Genomic DNA, 18616 nt, shown 5'->3' on the forward strand with positions numbered 1-18616 from the left:
ATTTTGTTTTTATTTATGGCAACAAGGTTAGATAGAAGTCATATACCAGCACTAGGAAGCATACACTGGTAGATACTGGCTTTGGAGCATTCAGGGCTACACCGGCACCGACACTGACATCAATACTTCATTAGAAGCCGACATCAAGGAGGATTTACTTAAATCATTTTGTAAATATTGTCAAGACCGACATTGAATATCTTTTGTAAATTTATTGTAAGCTGACATAAGGCATATCATTTGTAATGGGTATTTAGGTCAGCCTGCTAGGTTATTTTTGTAGGATATGAGACATATAAAATGCATGGATATAGGAGAATATAGCAAAACTGTATGATGCGAAATATATGTATGAAGATAATTTTGTATGCGAGTGTTATATCATGCAATGATCTGTAGATATCTTGGAAAGCATTCTTGGAGGAGAAGAGATACCGGTAGTTGTAGACACCTAAAATTGTCCAGTCTAATTAAATAAATATCTTTATTTATTTAATTATCTTAAGCCTAATTCTTCTATTAATTAAATAAATCTTTATTTATTTAATTAATTCATTTATCCTCTTCTAGCCTTATTTCTCATTTAAATAAATACATTTATTTATTTAAATTATCCTTTTCCCTAAATTAAATAAATACTTTTATTTATTTAATTGATCCCACTTCCCCTATTAATTAAATAAATCTTTATTTATTTAATTAATTCATTAGCCTTTTCTACCCATGACACATGTCATTCATCTCTTAATTCATACACTACCTACCCTCTCATTATTTTATTATTTCTTTTACCTACCCTCTAATCATATCCGACTTCTTTTACACCTCTCAATCTTATCCCTCCATTTCATATAGTGTCTTCTATATAAGGAGACTCTTCCTTCATTATCAACCCTGACAAGAACTCACTATGCATTCAGCCCCGACTACGCTTTCGAACTTGCATATGCAATCAAGCCTACTTGCAACCACATTTTCGTTCTTTGTTGAGCTCTTGTGTACATATAAAATCTAAGAGCAAATATATCAAGCAAGATCAATGGAGATAGGAAGAATGGAGATTCAAACCCTATTGGACATGTGATGGTATAATCTTTGTGATTTCATTTGATTTGCATTGTCTTAGGTAATCTTCATATGTTATGGTGGATCTTTGTTGTTGTTAGGCTAGGGTTTTGTGGTTGAATTCATTTAGCCTTTCATCATTGTTGTTATCCATTTTCACCATATACATTTTGGCACACCCAGTGGAACATGGATTTTTGTTAGATCTATGTTTTTTGCAGATTTTTCTAACCCTATATTGCTATTTTGTAAAACAATTTGAAGAATAACCTTGTGCAGCTAGGGTTTTGGACACAAAATCAAGATCTTGGAGAGATTTGATCATATCTCACAAACGGCTTGAAAATTTTGCACCAAATTTTTTTTGTAGGTTGAAGACAGTATCACGAGCTCTCAAAAAAAAAATTCAGATCTATTGGAGCATATTTTAATTTTCTATAAATTTTTTATGAATTTTCATAAAAAAAATAATTTTGAGAGAAAATGAGCGAATTTTTTAGATTTTCTTACATTTTTGGAAATCTCACATAATTATACATAGGATCTATTCTTTGTGATTTTAATTTTTATGCAAAATATTTCCTAAAAAATTGGATCTTTAAAAATTAGGGTTTTTCCTTATTTTGATTAGATCTCACAAACGGCTATGAATTTTGGCATCACATTTTTTGTGCATGTCAGGAAAAGTATCAGAAGGACTCAGTAAAAATTTTAGAGTTTTTAGATCAAAGTTTCATTTTATATGAATTTATTATGAGTTTTCATAACTAATTAATTTTGAGAGAAAATTAGCGAATTTTTTGGATTTTCTTACATTTTTGGAAATCTCTTAGAATTATACATAGGATCTATTCTTTGTGATTATAAATTTGATTCAAAATAATTCCTCAAAAATTGGATCTTTGAAAATTAGGGTTTTGCATTATTTTACTCATATCTCACAAACTGCTTAGATTTGTTGTAGAAATTTTTTTATACAAGTTTGGAAGAACATCAGAACTCTACAATAAAAATTTCAAATTTTTTGGATGGATTTTTCATTTTATATGAATTGTTTATGATTTTTCACAAAAAATTAATTTTTGGAGCAAATTAACAAATTTTTTGGAATTTCTTACATTTCTGGAAATCTCTTAAAATTTTACAGGTGGTATTTTTTTATGATGAATCAAATCTTTGAATTGGTTAGCGAAATGCATTGTTGAAGGCCCCTATTTCACAAAGTCTTTTGGATCTAAAATTTACCTAACTTGTGTGCTTGCAGGAAGAGGTGATCATTTGAAACAATCCAAACTACTAATAAATCTTTGTTGCACGACCTTGACAAGGATTTTCTTTTGATCTTTATTGTGTGCCTTTTTTTCATAGACTAGCAAATACTTCCATTGGTGCACTAAAACTGAACCATTATCTTTTGTCTCTTGAGGAATAGGCTCTTTTTGTTTCATCTTTAGAGGGCCTGTCTCCTCGTGTGGTCATTAGGACTACTAGTGAGGAGAGAACAACCCAAGTGGTAGCAAAATAAAAGCCATCTTCTTCCAAACCACTATAAATAACTGTATTCATGGTGAAAACTATGAATAACGTGTGCTGATTAGTTCATACCGACACTATGTCTCCCCATAAACCCGTTTGATCAAATTTATTTGATCAGTTGTAGGGCGTAACCCCTACCGAATGGGAGCCTTCTGTATTTACAGAGTTGAAAGTGCTGCATGTATGGCCACACAAGCAGATGCCCTTACTAGCACCTTTTTGTTTTAGAAGCCAAACTCCTTCTAGTTGTTGGGGCAGGAGGTCGGACCTCTGGTAGCGGCCCACACACATACGGTTCTTAGTAGAGATACAAAGTTCGCCACAAGGATTTTTCATGGGAACTAATGCTTGGCTGCCCCGAGAAGTGAGTGCCGAGGGTAGAGCCAGTGGGGTCAAGCATCTAAGTATCCGCTCTGAATAGCATAGCCTTGGGGGAAACTCCATGTGGGATCAACAACTATTGTCTTGGCCAACCATAAGAATTGTGCTTGACTTATTTTGAACAATCAAACATTCAAGACCAAACATTAAAACATTGTGTCTTTTGTGTCTTCAAGTGTATGCAAAACAATTTTACATCAAACAAACAATTTTTCTTTCAGTCATTTTGAGTCTAGACACTTGCAAACATTGAATCTTCATCAACATTGTGTCCTCTTGTCACGAAAAATAGTCAAAATTTCAGATTGGGTCACAACAAAACAACTTCACAAATTGGAAAATTTTACAGTCCAGCAAACAAGAGCAATCAGTTTCAAAATTCTTGAGCTTCCTAAGTTATTTCTCCGGGTTTTCATCTAGCATTCAACCTATCTTTGGGTCTCACAAAGTCCATCATTGCTTTACACCTTACATTACATTCACATTTGTCTAAACTTGAGTCAAAAGGTCACTTGCTTGTCCTCATCATACTTTGTCAACACACTACATACAACAACATTTTGCTAAGTGGTCCCTCATCAAGGTCTATCACCTTTGGGTCTCATTTGGTCTTACTTAGAGTCAAGGTCAACTCACCTCATCAAGAGAAACTATCATCTCTTTGGAAGTCACACCTACTCTACTACATACATACTTGGTCTTACACTTTGGACATTGCAAGTAAACTTTAGATTCATTTACATTCCATCCAAACTCTTGGTCTTCCATACTCTTTCCATTTTCATCTAGTCTCACACATCTTGGTCAATACCTAGTTCATGGTTGAAACCCGTTCCCAAAAATCTAGGAGAGAAACCAAAGAGGCTCAAGAGTCTGCAAACATGAGTTCCTATGAATATGCCAATGATATCTTTTTCAATTCTAATCATAACACATTACTTGACATGGATGCTTATAGAAACATTCCAAATGTTGAGAACATGGACACTATAAAAAACAATGATACACACAATGACAATATGGACAACTTTTCCGTACATTCAACAAAAGTGGAAGACGCTAATATGAATCAATCGATTGGTTGAGGAAATAATGAGGAGAGATAGACAATATTTCTTACAAATGATGGCACAAAGTGGAGCCAAGATTCCTCATGATTTTGACATGTCTCAAATAATGGAAAATCGACCTTTGCAACAAACTCAATCCAACATGGATCAAAGGAGGCCTAATAGTGGAGGAAATAGAGGACCACATATGGTGCTTGAATCACCATCATCTTTGTTTCAAAAACCAAAGGTCCCACATACACGTGGTCAAGCATATGATACTCATCTTTGCAGACCATCATGGAAGTCTTATGCAGAAAAATACACTCAATCACATGCCAATTCTAAGGATCAACCACCTAAGCAATTGGATATTCAAAGGCATGCTCAAAATTTGGACACAAGGAAACCCCGCATCAAATTTGGGGGAAACACACTAGAACAAACTTATGACATGCCTATAGAGTATGGTATACATGGACAAAACAAATATTCTATTCGTCATCATGACTCTATACCAAGTGGTCCATATACACAGCATCATTATAGAGCTCCTCCATATGAACATGTGTATGATCAATATCATCCATATATGCAACATGCTCCTCCTCCAATTGGTGCCTCAAGCTTGGTGTATGGTCCAAGAAGTCGATCTCCACCTAAGAACAATTTGGAGCAACAAATCAGGGACTTACAAAAGAAAATGGAGGACATAAATACACCGAAGCCAACATACACAATGAGAGACATATGTCCTTATCCATTTGACAAGAGCATTCCAATGCCTCCTTTTCCTACACACTTTGTGACACCTAAGTTTGATAAGTATAGAGGAAAAGGGGATCCTTAGGCACACATGAGATAGTTTTTCATAGCTTGCATTGAGGTAGCTTCAGAAGAGACATATTTGATGAGATTATTCCCACAAAGCCTAGGTGATCAAGCTATGGAATGGTTCTCCCAACTTCCACCTGGTATTAAGTCATGGGGTGACTTAGCAGAGGCATTTATTCAATATTTCTCCTACAACATAGAGACAGACATATCAGTCACTACTTTGTACAACACCAAGAAAGGGATGGAGAATCTTTTTCATCATTTTTACAAAGATGGAGAAATCTATCTAGCAGATGCTCTTATGAAATTCCGCAAAAACAAATGGTAGAAATGTTCACCCAGAATGTTAACAAAGACATTGGCTATGATATAAGGAAAGCTTGTTTGTCCACCTTCAAGGACGTCATTGAAAAAGGCTTAGCGATAGAAAAGGTTCTAATTGAACAAGGAGTCATTAAGATATTCAAGGAAAGAAAAGATGACTTTAAAGGAAAAGATAAGCCAAGATTTTGGAATAAAAACAAGAACACAGTCAATGATGGTGTTGTTGATGCCAATACAGTGCAACCCAAAATCATTTTTTTGGGATCAAGCTCTACAAACAATCAAGTGAATACTCAAACAACTTCTAGATCACGAAGGGAGTACACCCCATTGGGAGAACCACTTGAGTTAGTTTTCAAGAAGTTAGTGGCAAACAAAGTAATCACAGTTCCATATTTTCCTCCATATGAACCAAAGGTTAAACCAAATTGGTGGAATGACGATGAGTATTGTGAGTTTCATAAGAGAAAAGGTCATAAAACAGGAAATTGTCATCGACTGAAAAATATCATATAAGATCTCATTGATAGAGGTGACATTGAAATTGAAGGACACTCATCCAATCAAGAACATGAGATGTTTAAGGAACCATTCCCAAAACATGACAAGGGAAAAGCTAAATCCACAGATGATCAGACCAACTATACCAGAGAATCTTATAACTATGATTCAACTGTCAATCACATTTCGATGGACAATTATGTCTCTACCATTATCATCAAGAACAAAACACCTAAAAATTCTACCCAAAGACCCAAGATTGTCCTAAAAGGCATTGGATCTTCTTCCGAACCTACCTCTGAATGTAATGTTACAACTCATCGAGGTAAATTCACTTTGCAAGGTGCCCCAGCTAAAAACACTGGTTCATCATCAACCAAGCCTAAGTATGACCTTGTAGAATAGTTAGGGAAGACACCCACACTCATATCCATCCTTGAGCTCTTATGCATATCCCCTGCACATAAAGCCATTCTTGACAAAACTTTGAGAGACACTTCCATCCCTACCAATCTAAACATGGACCAGTTTCAAGCCATGATGGGATACCTTTCCATTCCACACTCCCTTACATTCACAAAAGCTGATGACGCCTCCGTAAGTCAGCCACATAATGCACCTTTACACATTGAAGCCTTCCTACACAAACATCGAATAAAATGAGTCCTGATAGATGGAGGAGCAGGTCTTAACATATGTACATTGAGCACTATTAAACAACTGGGATATTCAGATAAAGTTGTGAATTCTACAAACAAAATTACCATCAAGGCATATGATGATGAAGAGTGTTCATCCAAAGGCACAGTCACCTTGCCTCTCAGAGTAGGACCACTTACAAAAGATGTGGTTTGTCAAGTCCTAGATCTCGATCTCACATACAACATATTGCTAGGATGTCCATGGATTCATGAGATGAGCGCAGTCCCATCTACATATCATCGATGTATCAAGTTCCCACATAATGGAGTTGAAGTGACCATCAAAGCTGACCCAAATCCATTCATATATTGCAAAAATCTATGACCTAGATCAGAAATAACAATTCGAGTTAATAGAGAAGCTATTTCTTCATCAGCATATGTTGATCCAGAATCCTTAAAAGCTTCTACATCAAAACAAACAGAGGTCAAAGAAACAAGGTTAAAGACTTGGGATGTCATGAGTATATCTTTCATGTTGATCAACTCCCACTATCTCCTAAGGTATTTAGTTGATAGGAACAATCTACAAATAATTTGCAATGCCAAGGAATTGGGTGTGAACCACCTAGTGTTGTGGCTACTAGATCTGAATGCAAATCTTCTCTAGTGGTGCAAGCATCTCTTGATATCAATAATCCTAAGAGTGGTCCCAACAAAGAATCTATTGAGTGTATCACCAAACCTCTTGATAACTCACATAGCTTTACCATTTCATCCACTCATTCCATTTCCACTCCGCTTCTCGACTTGGATCAATAAGATTTACAAAATCCCTTAGTCATTGGGGATCAAGAATCAAGCTTTGAAAAGAAAAATCTAAAAGTCAAAAATAAAGAAAATCCCTTTAGTCCAAATCAAAATCAAAAGCCATTGGACTCTGCAAAAATCAAAGTCAAGGATAAAAATCCTACAAAGAAAAAAGAGAAAGACATGATCTCCCCTAATATCAAAATAACTGGGGGCAAAAGGTCTACAATTTTAAGTCAAAAAACATACTTGCTGATCCTAAGTCTCCATCATGCCATCCTACTTTCACTTCTTTTCACAATCATAAGCCTTCATCACTCATCCACTTGTTTCACACATCCTTTCCCTTCTAGCGATACATCATGGACCTTTAATGGAGCTTCCTTGAAGGACTTTGTTATCAGTGATGCCCAAACTTCTTTAGGTGACACGCATACGGGCCTGTGTAGTCCACACACTAGTAATTCTATCTTAGTTTCTTCATCAAGGAAGACAGTCACTTGAGATACACATCATTCAGTTAAGGAATGTTGCAATTACAATCATAAGGTTAAGCCTCACACATTTGAGGTGGGTGCCTTGGTTCTCAGAGAAAATCTTAAAAATCAGCAAGACACAGAGAAGAAGGGTAAGTTCGAACCAAACTGGCTTGGTCCTTACATCATCATAGTAGCATATGGATCTAGTGCATATCAGCTCTCAACCACAAAGGGTGAACCTTTGGAGGATCCCATCAATAGCATGCACCTTCGTAGGTTTTACACATAGCTCTTCAGAGTATCCTAATTCAAAAAATACAAAAAAATCAAAAAATTCAAAATACAAAAAAATCATAAACATAAAAAATCATTACTTGGTGAAAACCTAGCAAACAGGCGCCTTGTGTCACAAAAAAAAACAAAAAAAAAAAATAGAAAAACATTTCGTCCAACGGTGAAAACCACTTCGGTGGCGCCCTGGGCAAGTACCATGGTGAAAATTGGGTCACCGACCATGCGTAGAGACATTGCTCCTTCCTCCTTTAGGATTCTCTTTCATCCTTTCACTTTGCACACACTCACAACCTATTCATCCATAATAAACTTACCTATTCCCATCATGGCTTGTCATTGATCTACCTAAGATTGGTTTGCCATTCATAATAAACATTTCTTTTCACCCCTTTCCGACCATAATAAATCAGCTCCTATCTGTGGCTAAGGCAAATCCTACGTCTAGTGATGGATGTGGAACTGAGAGCATCACACGTATTGAGGAGTACAGTTTCTTCTACTTTTCTTCATTCTATCCACGCACAATCCGCAATAAAGAAGCATTTGCATCATATATCCGCAATAAAGTTTCGTCTTCTCCGCAATAAAGTATCAGTTTCATGGATTCAGTTAGTTTCAGATGAGACGCAACAACAACAATGGACTTTCAACAAATCAAATCTTTCAACAGACTCAGACAACATTATGGTCCAGTGCTATTTATACTTTTTGTGAAAGTAAACATTGTGACTGTAGACGTATAAAAATGACCATATTCCTAAATGAATATTTTATGTTCATTTCTCTGTTTAATTAAATCTAATTTAATTAAATTATCCGCATTCCTCTATTTAATTAAGTAAATTACTCAATTAAATTCACTATACCATTTAATAGGATAAATCCATTTCATTCAATTAAAACCCCTATCCACTTTTTAATTAAATTCAAATTTAATTAAAATAGTTATCCTAAATTAAATAAATCTAATTTATTTAATTGCAACCAAATTGAAATAAAGCAATTTATTTTAATAAATCATATTATCTCTCCATCTGCAAAATCCTACACCTCCCACTTGCATCCTAACCCTCTTCCTAATTTCTTCTAGAATCCATCTAATCCTAATTAATTAACCTAGAACCCATTCATTATCACTTTCCCCTAAATTTGAGGAGGTCACTTCTCAAATTTGGGGTAAAGTCTTCAAAATGCATTAAAGCCTTTATCCATTCAACAAGCTAACTTGTTGAATGCCCCCAAATTTGGAAGGACTCTTACAAAGTTGTCCACAAGTCTTCATAACCATTAATGGTTAACTCAAACCCTCTTACATGGTTAAATAATTTCTATAAACTCAACCTTCATCTAACCCAAAGGTCTCATCAAGCATTTATTGCTTTGAGCATGGTTATCCTTAAACCTTTGCACAAGAGTTTATCCTTTGGGTAAAAGCTTTATCCAATGGATAACCTTAACCTAACCGTAACCCTTAACCCCTAGGGTAACCATGAGGTCTTCTCAAGCATTTAATGCTTCTTACACCTCCTCTCAACCAACCTTGTGTTGACAATTGTCACCATTTCATTGGTGCAAATTGCAAACATGGATTGATAACTTTCAAACTCAACCCTTGATTAAACCTTTCAATCCTAGCCATCCATTGCCCTATTTTTTCTCTAAATAGAGCTCTCATTCCTCCATTTTAAAAGGGGATCCAAGAATTTAGCATCTCACTTATACTCAAATCCATTCAAGATTTCATATTTTATATGCTCATCATTTAGCTTCTCTTTTAAATCAAGAATTAATCCAAATATGCTAATTTAGAGTATGTTCCTTATCATAAAGCTTAAATCATGAACTAGTATAGTATGCTATGATAGTTTTGTTTACTAACCTTGTCATCTTATAGTTAGTTTATTGCATTTGTAGCATCATGCATATCTTAGGAGGCATCTCATGTTAAATCAACAAAAAACATCCCTCGTTCTTGCATTTTCCATCCCTAAACCATTTTACTCAGTGATCCGAGAGCAAAAACATTGGTTTGAGGGACCGTGCAAGATAGAGAACCATAGAACCATCCTTGGGAAGCTGAGTTATACTTCATAACTCCATAGCTTGCACCAAGAAGTCCTGTGGGTGTGTGAGCAAGGCTCCATAGAGCTTCGTTTTCCACATTTCGAGTTCTATCATCTCGCTTTTCCTGGATAATTTAATTAAATTAGATTTAATTAAACAGAGAAATGAGCATAAAATATTCATTTAGGAATATGGTCATTTTTATACGTCTACATTTTTCCCCTCTTTGAAGTGACGTGTGTGCACATGATATTTCAAAGAAAATGATGTGAGCATATTCCTTCCACTTTCCTATTACATCTACATTTTTATAAGTCTACATTTTACGTTCATTTCTCTATTTAATTAAATCTAATTTAATTAAATTATCCACATTCCTCTATTTAATTAAGTAAATTACTCAATTAAATTCACTATACCATTTAATAGGATAAATCCATTTTATTCAATTAAAACCCCTATCCACTTTTTAATTAAATTCAAATTTAATTAAAATAGTTATCCTAAATTAAATAAATCTAATTTATTTAATTGCAACGAAATTGAAATAAAACGATTTATTTTAATAAATCCTATTATCTCTCCATCCACTTGCAAAATCCAGGATAACTATTTGATTTAAGTCCTGTGGGTGTGTGAGAAAGGCTCCATAGAGCTTCGTTTTCCACATTTCGAGTTCTATCATCCCACTTTACAACATCCTGGCCCTTTTGTTAGTGGAGGCTAGACTTAGTGGGCAAAATTCATCCTTCATCTTCAAATGGACACAAGTTCATTATAACTGCAATAGAATACTTTACCAAGTGGATAGAAGCAGTCCCAATGACCATAGTAACTAGAAAACAAATTGCATCTTTTATCCTAAACTATCTGATCTGCAGATATGGTATTCCAAGTTCCATCATCACCGATAATGGATACCCATTCAAAAACCAAGATGTCCAAGAACTATGTGAACAATTCAAAATACAACATCGGTTCTCTACACCATACTACCCCCAGGGGAATGGTCAAGCAGAAGCATCCAACAAAACAATACTGAAGATTCTCAAGAAAACAGTAAATGATGTAGGCAAAGATTGGCATATCCAACTCAATCCAGCACTTTGGGCATACAGAACCAGCATCCGTACACCTATAGGAGCAACACCTTTCTCATTGGTCTATGGATCTGAGGCTATTTTACCACTGGAGGTAGAAATTTTGTCTCTCAGAGTCTCTCTAAAAGGCTTAATCCCGGATGAAGAGTATCGGGTCAACCGACTGCAAGAACTGGAACTATTAGATGAAAGATGTTAGCATGCTTACACTCATCTCAAAGCATATCAGCAATGCATGTGCAGGAGCTACAATCACAAGGTCATCCCTCACAACTTCAAAATTGGTGACCTAGTCCTCAAAGAAAATCCAAGAAATCAACAAGATCGAGAAAAGAAAGGGAAGTTTGAACCTAACTGGTTGGGTCCCTATGTCATCATATCAGTCTATGGATCTGGTGCCTATCAGCTCACAAACTTAGAAGGAGATGTGCTCGAAGAACCAACTAACAACATTCATCTAAAAAAATACTACACTTGAGTAGTCTAATACATGGAAAAAATAAAAACAAACAAAAACATCAAAAAATCCAGAAAAAGCAAATAAAAAGGTACAATAAAAGCAACCGGTCAAAACCTGGTAACAGGCGCTATTGTGAGAGGACAACTCCTCTATCTATATCCACATCCTTATCTTCGCAGTAAAGTACTATCGGCCATCGCCCGACACTTAGCAAATATCCACTTAGGACGTACTTAGCGTAGTCACTATCCTGGTCTATCCATATATATCCTCTTACCACATTCCACCATGGCTTGGAAATCGCTATACATATTCACATCAAGAGGCACACTCAGCTAGAGGCAATAAATCGTGAAAACTTGCAACACATTCAAGACATCAAAACTATTTGCAAAACTAAGAAACACTGCATCCAACGACCAAAACTAAACTTCATCGCAAAAACACAACAAAGAATTGCAGAAATACCAAAGATGGATGATTTTCTGAAGTACTAAATGTTGCATTATCGCATAAAGTCTTGACTATTTTTGCATTTGAACTTTTTGAATCATTGGATTCTCTGCATTTTCTCGCTAAAAGCTTCAAAGCTAGAGATCATGGGGAAACTCCAATATTTTCTTAGTCTTCTGTCTGGGAGGCAATTATTTGTACTGTGTAAATACTTGTCTCGAGATGTGATACATCGAGTATCACTGAAGACATGATTCCACTTTACGCATACAAATGGTTTAATCTTGTCTGTTTATATGCAATCAGCACTCTGGTCGTCTTGGTTCAATTATACCTTGATGCTTGTGCTATCTTGCAAAATCAAACATCATGTAAATTTTTCCCAGGTCATTATGGTTCAATTATACCATTATGCTTGTATAAATTTTCAACATATCCCAAACAAATCAATGCTCAATGATGATACTTATCTTGAAAGCAAATAACATATGGTTATATCAGGATGGCAAATGCAGAATAAGGATGCTCCAAAAACATAGTTGCATATCATTTTAAACATAGTTGCATATCATTTTTGCATATCATTTTGCATATCATTATCATACATCTCATTTTCAAGATACATCTCACATCATTATCATTATCATACATCTCATTCAAGATATATCTCACATCATTATCATTATCATACATCTCATTTTCAAGATACATCTCATAGCATATCAAAGCATACATATACATCATGCATCATATTATCTATCTAAGCATTATTATAAAGTAAAGAAAGAGCACATAGAGCATGCATCCATATAACACATCACATGATCAAAGAAAATGGTGCCATATATATATATATATATATATATATATCTAAAAAATGATCAAAATGTACAAAATCTGTCATGTCTGTGCCTAGTACAAGCAAAACAATGATCTAAAAATACAATAGAGACATCATCTCTCAGGTATGACTATCTCCTGAGGGAGATGGTCTCGTAGTTGATGTCCCAACTCCTGGATCTCTAGGAGGATCCTGTCTCAGTGGCCTCGTCATGCCTCTGCTCTCTGACTGCGTCCCAGTCTCTCGAGATCTACTCGATCTCGCCTGCGTAAATCTCTGTACTCTGTGCTCCTTGGGCATGACATCCTCATAATGATGTCTATAATACTCCGCCTCCCTCACTCTTGAGGATAGCTCCCTCATGATATCCCTCATCGGGCCCCCTGCTGTCGCTCTCTGAATATTAGCTACTAGCTCCTCTGACCGACCACACCATTGTATCTCCGTGTCTCACTCTAGCATCAGCTAAGTGATCTGATGCTGCTATGCCAATACCTATGCCTGTAGCTGCTGAACTGTCAACTATAGGGTCTTGATCTGCGCATCCTCCACATGCATCGGGACTCGGACCTATAGGGGCACTTGTGGAGGGGTAAACCCTATTCCTCTGCCTGTCCTAGGTGCTGCGGGAGGTAGCTCATCAGTCCTCCTCCTCTGTGTCGGCTGCCTCCACTCCTGTATCCCTCCCACCACTGCTATCACCTCTCCCACTCTCCTCTCCTCCCCTGCTCCTATGGACAACCCTCCTCTCCCCCTATCTGTCACAGCTCGCCGAATTGCTCTCTCCACTCGACCTCTCTCATCCCTACCCCTATCTCCTCTCCTCCCCAGATATCCTCTCCCCTGACATCCACCTCCATCTCCACCTCCATCATCCCCATCATCGCCATCTCCCCCAATCTCCTTCTCATCATCATCAAAAGCTGGCCGCATCTCCTCAGGATTTGATATCCTGGCAACAACACGCGCTACGAACAAACCCGAAAACTCATGGGTCATCCCTGCGTCCAGTACCTCAGGAGCATAGTCCCATATTTGAGCTGCTAAGCTCACAAACTCCTTTACAATGGTCTCGCTGTCAATAGTGGGACCCCAATCAGATACATTCTGTCTGCGCCACACATATAAATAGGTCCCCTATGGTATACCCTGCTGCCGATCATACTGCCTCAACACCCTGCCCACCTGGAATCTCTCTATCACAAAGGGCATCCACCCTATCAGGAACCAGCTCATAAATACGAATGGCATCTCTAGCCCATCCATTGCCCAGACCTTGCAGCCTATATACGGTCGCCAGACAACCATATCTCTGTCATCCAAGACCCTCCTCCAATACTCCAGTTTGCCCAGCTTACACTGGACAACTAGACCCCTGTAACCATAAGCATATTCCCGCCCAGCAGGCCTATCTCTATCTACCAGTGGTCTCACTATTGGAATATGCTCCTAGCACCATACCTATAAGAGTGTCACACTAGCCGACAAACTACCGTAACCCAGATACACCACCTCATGCAGGTCTCTATACGGGTGGGCTAAGATGGCTGATCCCCAAGCGAACCTGAAGCTACGGGTCACCATCTCCTCCAGAACCAATCCCCAACCCATAGAGAATCCCTTTGACCTGCGATTAGGACAAAGGAATCCATCGATGAACCCTACTAGTACTGACGGGAGGGGGGCATAATCTAAATCTAGGAACTCCAGCCATGGGATCTCATACCCACATACCGTCTCATCATGGAAAATGCGCCGCAATGCCTTAGTACCACCCTCCTCTATTTGCTCATAAGGCAATAAATCACCTACTACTGAAATCCATAAGATCCTAAACAGTCCTCTGAAGTGACTGTCATCTTGCCTGTAGCAAAGTGAAGGGTGTTCATGTCACTATGCCACCTCTCAGCAAGCATTGTCAGTAGACCCCGGTTCACAGTGAACCGCGACATGTCTAGCAAGGATGATAGGCCACATCTATCGATCACATCTAGGTCAGCCTGTGCCAACCATGGTATCAGTGCCCAAGGTCTAGGAAACCACTCCCGCGACTGCAACACTCCCAATCGCTCTTGTCAAAATGCAAAACGAGTTCAACATCAGTTTTTGCATCAAACCAAATATATCAGAATTAAAAATCACATCAAAAATATCAAACAATTTGCTCATCTACATCAAGTTCAACATCATATCATTCCATATCAACTTGTAACACAACTCAAGTTATCAAAAACCATATCAAAACTTGTAAAACAACTCAAGTCTCCACATCACATAAACTTGTAAAACAAATCAAGTTTCCCACCCATATCAGCTTGTAAAACAACTCAAGTTTCCAAGCCATATCAGCTTGAAAAACAAATCAAGTTCCCAACCCATATCAGCTTGTAACACAAATCAGGCTCCACACAATGAACTTGAAACATAGTGCAAAAACAAATCATGCTTCGATCAAAATAACACATTCATATCTATCTTAATAACTTGGAACAAATCACAACTTAAATCAAGTTATATCAATGCTCATATTGGACACATTTTCAAAAAAAAGAAAAACATGATTAAAAAAACCAAGCAAATAACAAAAATCCATCCCCCAGGCGAAATGACCTTATTCTATGTAATTTTTCACCTTCAAAAAATTTACGAACTCTTGCAAATCCCCCTCCATGCGCTACAAAAACTTGGCTGTGTGCTAAAATACACCTATGCGCTACGCTATTTTCTCCACGCACTATTGTATCTCCCCTATGCGCTAGACTCGATTTATGCGCTATTCTTTTTCCTCTATGCACCACCCAACCTACCCTAGGCGCTAAAACTGACCTATGCGTTAACCTATCCCACGCTAGCGCTACCCTTTTGACCCTATGCACTAGGTCTACCCTACGCGCTAAATCCCCCTACCCATGCAACCTCCTATGTACCCTATGCGCTAGGTTGAACCTATGCGCTAGGTTGAACCTATGCGCTACCCTTTTAGCCTGATGCGCTAACCTATATTCATGATGCGCTAACTTGAGATCATGCACTACCCTACAACTTTCATGCGCTACCCTAAATTTATACCCTATGCGCTACCTAATTTATCGCATGCGCTAAACTACACTCTCTATATGCTAAACCGTTAAACCGAATTTTAAAAATGAAAAACGGACCAAAAACGATCAAATGAAAAACCAAAAATGGGTCAAAAGCGTTGACTTACTGGTGGTCCGTATGTGGCAGGTCTCCAATACCTCCGAACGCACTCAAAATGATGCTTGGAATAAGGAATGGGCATTTTGACTTCTCTCCAAAATCTCTTTCTCAAAAGTCAACAATGCACAAATGAATCAAATCAAGGCACTTTTCTCCTTTTATAGGAGAAAAATGAAATTAGAGTTAGGGAAATGGGCATGTAATTTTCTCGCGGTCTCCCTCATACCCTAAAGCGCGTCAATTATCGGGAGATGAATCAAATTCAATGTTTCACCTAACCAAAATCATACACACCAAACGCAAATCATCAAATCAAATCAAAAATTTTCAAAATATTGATTCATCTCTCGAGCGGGTATCACCATCAATTTTCGAATCTGGGGCATCATGCATCAAATCTAGGGCACGACTTAAAAATAAAAAAAATCATAAAAATGACATCGATCATAAAATCGCAATGACACATCATTTTCTTTGAAATAACATGTGCACACACGTCACTTCAAAGAGGGGCAAAATGTAGACGTATAAAAATGACCATATTCCTAAATGAATATTTTAAGTTCATTTCTCTGTTTAATTAAATCTAATTTAATTAAATTATCCACATTCCTCTATTTAATTAAGTAAATTACTCAATTAAATTCACTATACCATTTAATAGGATAAATCCATTTTATTCAATTAAAACCCCTATCCACTTTTTAATTAAATTCAAATTTAATTAAAATAGTTATCCTAAATTAAATAAATCTAATTTATTTAATTGCAACCAAATTGAAATAAAGCAATTTATTTTAATAAGTCCTCTTATCTCTCCATCCACCTGCAAAATCCTACACCTCCCACTGGCATCCTAACCCTCTTCCTAATTTCTTCTAGAATCCATCTAATCCTAATTAATTAACCCAGAACCCATTCATTATCACTTTCCCCTAAATTTGAGGAGGTCACTTCTCAAATTTGGAGTAAAGTCTTCAAAATGCATTAAAGCCTTTATCCATTCAACAAGCTAACTTGTTGAATGCCCCCAAATTTGGAAGGACTCTTACAAAGTTGTCCACAAGTCTTCATAACCATTAATGGTTAACTCAAACCCTCTTACATGGTTAAATAATTTTTATAAACTCAACGTCCATCTAACCCAAAGGTCTCATCAAGCATTTATTGCTTTGAGCATGGTTATCCTTAAACCTTTGCACAAGAGTTTATCCTTTGGGTAAAAGCTTTATCCAATGGATAACCTTAACCTAACCGTAACCCTTAACCCCTAGGGTAACCATGAGGTCTTCTCAAGCATTTAATGCTTCTTACACCTCCTCTCAACCAACCTTGTGTTGACAATTGTCACTATTTCATTGGTGCAAATTGCAAACATGGATTGATAACTTTCAAACTCAACCCTTGATTAAACCTTTCAATCCTAGCCATCCATTGCCCTATTTTTGCTATAAATAGAGCTCTCATTCCTCCATTTTAAAAGGGGATCCAAGAATTTAGCATCTCACTTATACTCAAATCCATTCAAGCTTTCATATTTTATATGCTCATCATTTAGCATCATGCATAGCTTAGGAGGCATCTCATGTTAAATCAACAAAAAGTATCCCTCGTTCTTGCATTTGCCATCCCTAAACCATTTTGCTCAGTGATCTGAGAGCAAAAACATTGGTTTGAGGTACCGTGCAAGATATAGAACCATAGAACCATCCTTGGGAAGCTGAGTTATACTTCATAACTGCATAGCTTGCACCAAGAAGTCCTGTGGGTGTGTGAGCAAGGCTCCATAGAGCTTTGTTTTCCACATTTCGAGTTCTATCGTCTCGCTTTTCCCGCATACAGTGACCACAATCAAATAGACTTATATAAGTGACAAGAGACACTAAACTTGAGGACTACAGTGGATGTTGGTGTCGAGTCTTGCTTTTGTTTTTTGATTTTATCTTTTTGGTGACATGTCTTTTAACTTTTCCAGGATGTCTCTGACTAGAGATTTTTATCTCCAAGATGTCTTTGACTAGAAAGGCAAGGATGGGGTATCATCACCTATTTTTCTTTGCTATTTGTGGAATATCTCTTAGTAATGCTATGACTTGTCCAAGGATATGAGGACACTGAGAGTCTAGTATGAACTGGGGCATTCCTTGTTTGTGACTATCTTATCTCCATGCAAATAGGTACAATGACTTTCTGGGTCGAACATATACCTCGATTGTCATAACCTACTTGCCATAATAAAGCTCAATGATGATAACACACAAGAAGCTCTTTCACTTTTGTATCTTCTATCTTTCATCCCCCTTTCTTGATTGACCTCCATCGTCCTTCTTGAGTCTGTGTAGCCTGCTATCACATGACTGAGTATAATGACATGCCAAAAACATTTGCATCTCATGTAGTTGCATCTGCATTACCACATATTAAGCATTTCATACATACATATAGATATCACAATTGCATCACATCCTGCATAAAACACATGTCAGCACATTCTACATTTTCATCATGCATCTCATCATTTACATTATCATATTCAGCTGCGTTTCATACATTCACATTTGCATTGGCATAACATATTAA

The sequence above is a fragment of the Cryptomeria japonica genome, chromosome 6, assembly GCF_030272615.1.
Source record: "Cryptomeria japonica chromosome 6, Sugi_1.0, whole genome shotgun sequence".
In the NCBI taxonomy this organism is placed as follows: domain Eukaryota; kingdom Viridiplantae; phylum Streptophyta; class Pinopsida; order Cupressales; family Cupressaceae; genus Cryptomeria; species Cryptomeria japonica.